Source organism: Chlorocebus sabaeus, chromosome 2 (genome assembly GCF_047675955.1).
Source record: "Chlorocebus sabaeus isolate Y175 chromosome 2, mChlSab1.0.hap1, whole genome shotgun sequence".
Classification (NCBI taxonomy): domain Eukaryota; kingdom Metazoa; phylum Chordata; class Mammalia; order Primates; family Cercopithecidae; genus Chlorocebus; species Chlorocebus sabaeus.
The window spans coordinates 19,269,015-19,277,477 of record NC_132905.1 but is presented as its reverse complement, the minus strand read 5'-3'; positions in this window follow the sequence as shown (position 1 = coordinate 19,277,477).

Sequence of the window (8,463 nt, the reverse complement as noted above, 5' to 3'; positions counted from 1 at the left end):
AAATCAATGAGTATAATCTATCACAACAACAGACAAAAGGGAAAAAAATCATGTGATCACATCAACAAATGCAGAACAAGCATCTGACAAAATCTAACACCCATTCATTATAAAAACTCTCAGCACTAGGAATAGAAAGAGAACTTTTTAAACTTCATAAAGAATATCTACAAAAACCCTGCAATGAACAGCATTCTCAATGGTAAGAAATTAGATGCTTTCCCCTAAGATCTAGAACAAGGCAAGCCTGTCCCTTTCCACCACTCCAATTCAATATTATACAAAAGTCCTAGCTAATGTAATAAGATAAGAAAATAAAATCAAAGGTATACAGATTGAGAAGGAAGAAACAAAACTGTCTTTGTTCACGGACATAATTATCTATATGAAAAATCCCAAAAAGCTGGCAAAAACTCCTAGAACTAGTAAGAAATAATAGCAAGGTTGCAGGATAAAAGGTTATTATACAAAGTGAATTGCTTTCCTGCATACCAGCAATTAACTTGTGGGATTTGAAATTTAAAACACAATGCCATTTACATTAGCACAAAAATAAGTATAAATCTAACAAAATATGTACAAGTCTATACGAGCAAAACTATCAAACTCTGGTGGAAGAAACTAAAGAAAACCTAAATAAATGGATAGATATTCCATGTTCATGGATAAAATACTCAATACTGTTAATATATCAGTTCTTCCCTATTTAATCTATAGATTCAACATATTCCCAATAAAAATCCCAACGAGTAATTTTGTGGATGTTGACACATTTATTCTAAAATTTATGTGGAAATGCAAAAGAACCAGAACAATCAACACAAAGATGAAGAAGAACTAAGTTGGAGGACTAACACTACCTCACTTCAAGACTTACAACAAAACTATAGTAACCAAGGCAGTGTGGTCTTGGCAAAAGAATAGACAAATAAATCAATGGAACAGAATAGAGAATTTAGAAATAGGCCCACACAAATAGTGAACTGATCTTTAAAAAGGAACAAAAGCAATGCAATGGAGAAAGGATAGCCTTTTTAACAAATGGTGCTGGAACAACTGGACGTCTGCACACACAAAAATGAATGTAGATACTTATAACTTTCACAAAATTTAACTCAAAAAGCAAAACTACAAAACTTCTAAAAGATAACATAGAAGAAAATTTAGGTGACCTTGGGTTTGGCCATGAGTTTTTAGATATGAGAAAGAAAAGACACTTTTTATCTGAAGAATGTGAGCCCCTTTATGAGGCCCAGAAAGGCATTGAAATGTGACAGCACTCATGTCTCCTCCCAGCTGGAGGTAAGTAATCATTTCGAAGATGCCTGTTAAATGTATTATAAACTGACTATTGCCATCCAGAGTTGGGAATTAACCTAAAACACCCCATGCTGAACACCATAATGTATACTCTGTAGTTCAAGAATGCATATAGCCAATCACTAATCAATGTTATCTCTGTAAACCAATGACAATTCCTTAAAAACAACTTTTGTAATCTTCCCCTCTCCCTTGGTTTTTTTTTTTTTTTTTTTTGGAGACAGACTCTTACTCTGTCGCCCAGGCTGGAGTACAGTGGCACGATCTCAGCTCACTGCAACCTCCACCTCCCAGGTTCAAGCGATTCTCCTGCCTCAGCCTCTCAAGGAGCTGGGATTACAGGTGCACGCCACCACACATGGCTAATTTTTGTATTTTTAGTACAGATGGGGTTTCACCATGTTGGCCAGGCTGGTCTCGAACTCTTGACCTCGGGTGATCTCCTCGGCCTCCCAAAGTGCTGGGATTATGGGCGTGAGCCACTGCACCTGGCCGCATCACCCCCTCTCCTAATTTGTTCTTTTTTCTTTAAAAACTTGAGCCTCTCTTTTGTTCTCTGGGGCACTTCCTAGTGTTTCCCTGGCTGCAGTCCTCAACTTTGGTCCAAATAAACTCTATATTAATTTTGCCTGAGTTTCTTTCTTTAGCTCAACAGATGTAACATAAAAAACATGATCCATGAAAGAAAAATTGGTAAGTTAGACTTCATTAAAATTAGTGCAAAGTCACTGTTAACAGGATAAAAGACAAGCTACAGACATGAAAAAAAAAAATCTTTGCAAAGCACATATCACATAAAGGACTGGTATACAAAATATACAAAGAATTCTTAAAATTCAATGATAAAAAAGCAAACAATCCAATTTAAATAAGTGAAAAAATCTGAACATACACCTAACCAAGGAAAATATACAGGTGGTAAATAAGCACATGAAAAGATACTCAACATTGTATGTCATGAGGGAATTGCAAACTAGAACAATGAGATACCATTACACCCCTATTCAACTGGTTAAATTCAGAAAAACAAAAACACAAACAACAAAAAACCCTCACTATATCAGATGCTGGCATGAATATGGAGCAGCAGGAGCTGTTATTGTTGGTGGAAATACAAAACAGTACAGCCCCTTTGGAAAACAGTTTGGTAGTTTCTTTATTTTTCATTTATTTATTTATATATTTATTTATTTATTTGATAGAGTCTCATTCTGTCGCCCAGGCTGGAGTGCAGTGGCATGATCGCCTCAGACTGCCAAATGGCTGGGATTACAGGCACCTGCCACCACGCCTGGCTAATTTTTTTTTTTTTTTTTTTTTTTTTTTTAGTAGAGACAGGGTTTCACCATGTTGGCCAGGCTTGTCTTGAACTCCTAACCTCAGGTAATCCACTGATCTCAGCCTCCCGAAGTGCTGGGATTAGTGGCGCATTCTCGGCTCATTTCAATCTCTGCCTCCTGGGTTCAAGTGATTCTCTTGCCTCAGCCTCCCAAGTAGCTGGGACTACAGGCATGTGCCACCACGCCCAGCAAATTTTTGTATTTTTAGTAGAGATGGGGTTTCACCATGTTGGCCAGAATGTTCTCGATCTTTTGACCTCGTGATCCACCTGCCTCGGCCTCTCAAAGTGCTGGGATTACAGGCGTGAGCCACTGTGACCAGCAGCCTATTTTTATTTTTACTGTTTTTTTAGAAATGGGGTCTTGCTGTGTTGCCCAGGCTGGAGTACAGTGGCTATTCACAGGTACGATCCCACTACTGATCAGCACGGGAGTTTTGACCTGCTCCGTTTCCAACCTTGGCCAGTTTACCCCTTCTTAGGCAATCTGGTGGTCCCCTGCTCCCGGGAGGTCATCATATTGATGCTGAACTTAGTGCAGATGCCCAGGCAACATAGTGCACTGCAGCCCAGAACTCCTGGCCTCAAGTGATCCTCTTGCCTCAGCCTCCTAAGTAGCTGGGACTATAGGCATGCACCACCACACCTGGCCAGTTTACTAGTTTCTAACAAAGCTAAACGTCGTCTTAACATATAATCTAACAGTCACACTCCTAGGTTGAAAACTTATGCCCACACAAAAACCTGCACACAGATGTTTATTGCGGTTTTCTTCATAATTATCAACAGCTGGATCAAGATATCTCTCAGGGCCGGGCGCGGTGGCTCAAGCCTGTAATCCCAGCACTTTGGGAGGCCGAGACGGGTGGATCACGAGGTCAGAAGATCGAGACCATCCTGGCTAACACGGTGAAACCCCGTCTCTACTAAAACTACAAAAAAACTAGCCGGGCGAGGTGGCGGGCGCCTGTAGTCCCAGCTACTCGGGAGGCTGAGGCAGGAGAATGGCATGAACCCAGGAGGCGGAGCTTGCAGTGAGCTGAGATCCGGCCACTGCACTCCAGCCTGGGCGACAGAGCGAGACTCCGTCTCAAAAAAAAAAAAAAGATATCTCTCAGTAGGTCTATCAGTTCCCTAAGCCTGCCATAACAAAGGGCCACAAACTGGGTGGCTTAAAACCACAAAAACGTATTCTCTCACAGTTCTGGAGGCTAGAAGTCTAAAATCAGTGTGACAGCAGAGTCATGCTCCCTTTGAGACTCTGAGTAGAATCCTTTCATGCCTCTTCCTGGCTTCTTGTGGTGCCCAGCAATCCTTAGTGTTCCCTGGCTTGCAGCTCATCACTCCAGTCTCCGCCTCCATTGTCATGTGTTGTTCCCCATGTGTGTCCTGTCTTCAGATGGCATTTTCCTCCTTCTTTAGGGCACCAGCCACATTGGATTACAGCCCACTTGAATGACCTCATTTTGATTGATTATACTGCAAAAGCCCTTTTCCAAATAAGGTCACATACACAGATACCAAGGGTGAAAGCTTCAACATATCTTTCTGGAGGATACAAGTCAATCCTTAAGAATAGGCTAATGGGACGGGTGTGGTGGCTCACGCCTGTAATCCCAGCACTTTGGGAGGCTGAGATGGATGGATCACCTGAGGTCAGGAGTTCAAGACCAGCCTGGCCAACATAGCAAAACCTCATCTCTACTAAAAATACAAAAATTAGCCAGGCATGGTGGCATGCACCTATAATCCCAGCTACTCGTTTGAACCTGGGAGGCGGAGGTTGCAGTGAGCTGAGATCATGCCACTGCACTCCAGCCTAAGCAACAGAGTGAGACTGTCTGGAAAAAAAAAGAATAGGTTAATGGATAAACGTACTGTGGCAGATTCATACAAGGGGATATTTTTGTTTGTTTGTCTGTTTTGTTTTTTTGTTTTTGAGATGGAGTCTCACTCTGTTGCCCAGGCTGGAGTGCAGTGGCACAATCTTGGCTCACTGCAAGCTCCGCCTCCCGGGTTCACGCCATTCTCCTGCCTCAGCCTCCTGAGTAGTTGGGACTACAGGCACCCGCCACCACGCCCGGCTAATTTTTTGTATTTTTAGTAGAGATGGGGTCTCACCGTGTTAGCCAGGATGGTCTCGATCTCCTGACCTCATGATCCACCTGCCTCAGCCTCCCAAAGTGCTAGGATTATAGGCGTGAGCCACCGCGCCTGGCCACAAGGGAATATTTTTAAGCAATCGAAAGAAGTTATCAAATCATAAAAAGTCATGAAGGAAACTTAAATCACATTGCTCAATAAAACAATCCAGTCAGAAAAGGCTACATATGGGCTGGGTACAGTGGCTCACACTTTATTACCCAGCACTTTGGGAGGCCAGGGCAAGAGGATTGCTTGAGCCTGGGAGTTCAAGACCAGCCTGAGTAACATGGCAAAACCCCATTTCTATAAAAAATACAAAACTTAGCTGGGCATGGTGGCACATGCCTGTAGTCCCAGCTACTACAGAGGCTGAGGTGGGAGAATCACTTGAACCCAGGAGGTCGAGGCTGCAGTGAGCCGTGATTGCACTACTGCACTCCAGCCTAGGTGACAGAGTGAGACTCTGTCCAAAAAAAAAAAAAAAAAAAGAAGGAAGGAAGGAAGGAAGGAAGGAAGGAAGGAAGGAAGGAAGGAAGGGACAACGTATTGTATGATGCAACTATATGACTTTCTAGAAAAGGTAAAACTATAGTGTAAAAGGTCTGTGGTTGCCAAAGGTTGAGGTGAGGGGAGGGAGTGAGGGATGAAGAGTTGAAGAAAAGATTTTTAGGACAGTAAAACTTTTATTTACATACATGACATTACACATGTGTCAAAACCTACAGAACTATGTACAACATAAGGAATGAACCCCAATGTAAACTATGGACTTTAGTTAATAATGATGTATTAATACTGGCTCATCAATTGCAACAAATGTACCACTCTAATACAAAATGTTAATAATAGGGTAAATTGTGTGGAGGAGGGAGAGGGAATGTTTGAACTCTAATATCTGGTCAATTTTTCTGTAAACCAAAAACTGTCCTAAAAAATTAAGTCTATTGGCCAGGCACAGTGGCTCACACCTGTAATCCCAGCACTTTGGGAGGCCACGGCAGGAGGATCACTTGAGGCCAGCAGTTTGAGCCCAGCCTGGGCAACATAAATGAGACCCCGTCTCTACAAACACATTTTTAAAAATTAAGTCTATAATTTGAAAAAAGATTCATTGCAGTATATAAGGCTCAAGTATCACTTCTTTCAGGAAATCTTTCCCGCTCTCCCACCATAGTCCCAAGATGGGTTCGGTGCTCTTCTCCCAAGCTGCCATAATACCCTGCACATATTTTTATTTCTATGGTTGCACCTACCACATTGTATTTTAACATTTCTCTGTATTGCTGTCAATTCACAGCTGTGGTTTGCTGACCCTTGGCCTAGAATGCAGAGATGGTGAAATAAGCTAATCCATGCAACCCTTAAACAGGCAGCTAGGAATGCCTGACAAAGGGCACTTCGGTTCCCTCAATGCACTGTTGATGTCATTTGTGGTACAATCATTATTAGCCCTCTGGTCTGTTAGGCTATTTTCTGGATGATAGCATAAGGCACAGTCAAGTGACATTAAAGGTTACTTAGCCTGAGTAGTCTTTAGATTACTGGCCTTGGGTCTGCCAAAGACCATCCTCATGGGGAAGTTTTTGCACTAGGAAACCTCTCCAGGATTCAAATCCAATGGTTTTGACTCAAATCATGCTGTTTACATCACACAACACATTCTCAATCTTGTTCAACTTAAAAGGTGGTACAGTACAGGGGTCACTGGCACACACGCCTACATGACAGATAACATAAGTGACGAAAACAGACTCAGGTCGAGAAGGGTTCCTGGCACTTGGGAAAGTCCATACCCAGTCTAGAGTAGGCAGCCACTCCTTGGCTTCAGCCAATTGTTGCCACACAGAAATGTGGACACGGTGTTACCAGACAAGGTGTAGAGGCAGATTTCTGTTCACAAAGAAACTTTTCAGTTTAAAAAAGTGGTGCCAACTAAGTCAAACTGCTTAGAAATACTGGAGATGGCATATTGGGAAGGTAAGGAATCATCCAATTGAATTGTGGTATTTACGATGGGGGAGAAATAGCAGCTAAAGGATAAGGGCAGCTTTTGGAGAACGCTGATTGTCTCAAGGAACTTACATATTGTCATCTAGGTCTGAGTGCACACTAAATAATTTAAGCAAGAACAGGACACGATTAGAATGGTATTTTTTTTTTTTTTTTTTTTTTTGAGACGGAGTCTCGTTCTGTCGCCCAGGCTGGAGTGCAGTGGCCGGATCTCGGCTCACTACAAGCTCCGCCTCCCGGGTTCACGCCATTCTCCTGCCTCAGCCTCCCGAGTAGCTGGGACTACAGGCGCCCACCACCTCGCCCGGCTAGTTTTTTGTATTTTTTAGTAGAGACGGGGTTTCACCGTGTTAGCCAGGATGGTCTCGATCTCCTGACCTCGTGATCCGCCCGTCTCGGCCTCCCAAAGTGCTGGGATTACAGGCTTGAGCCACCGCGCCCGGCCCCTAGAATGGTATTTTTAAAAAGATCACTTGGCAGTTGGCGGGCGAGGCTGAGAGTAAAACAGTGAATTAGAAGTCTGTCATTTAGCTAAGTAAGGGTAAAGGCAAGATGGCAAAGGCCTATTTACTTGGTTCTTTCTCCTACCCGACTGCAAACTCCAAGACAGCAGGGCCCCATCTGCCTTGTTCATTGCTGTGTCTCCAGCACTAAGCAAAAAGTCTGTTCCACATTTGTTGAAAGAATAAATGAACAGGAGAGAGGGAAGGCAGAGGCATTTTGAAGGACTGAGTTTAAAAATCAACTACCTTGAAGCCGGGCAAGGTGGCTCATGCCTGTAACTGTAATCCCAGCACTTCGAGAGGCTGAGGCGGGTGGATCACCTGAGGTCAGGAGTTTGAGACCAGCCTGGCCAATACGGCGAAGCCCCGTGTCTACTAAAAATACAAAAATGAACCGGGAGTGGTGGCATGCCCCTGTTATCCCAGCTACTCAGGAGGCTGAGGCAGGAGAATTGCTTGAACCTGGGAGGCACAGACTGCAGTGAGCCAAGACTGTGACACTACCTGGGCGACAGAGAGAGACTCTGTCTCAAAAACAGAAAACAAAACAAAACAAAATCAACTACCTTGAGAGGATTAGAATGTCAGTAATTGTGAGAGCAGTCATGAGGGGAGGGGAGCCATGGAAGCCTGTTTCCTTCCCTGAACTTCCTCAAGGAGGGGGCATCTTAAAGACGGAATCATGCACACAGATTTTTGTGGGTTTTTTTTGGAGACAGGGTCTCGCTCTGTCGCCCAGGTTGGAGTGCAGTGTCATGACCATAGCTCACTGCAGCCTACAACTCCTGGCCTCAAGCAAGCAATCCTCTCACCTCAGCTTCCAAAAGTGCTGAGACTACAGGCGTGAGCCACCGCGCTCGGCCCTACACAGGTTTTTGAAAAAGACCTTTGTGCGTTGGATTCCTGGCACTTTAAGTGGCCTCTTCAGTCTACCAAAGAAGGAAAAAGTAAGTACTCCGAAGGATTGAAAGGAAGATTAAGGGAACATTGAGGGATGAGCAATTTCTGTTCTTCCCTGGCTCCAGTATCGCCAAAGCACACAGCAAGAGGACTGACATCGGCTTCCGACCCCGTGAGGATTACTTTCTGGGTGGAGGGGGAACTGCTAAACCTCCAGTCTCCGTACCTGGCCCTGGCGCGTTTCCA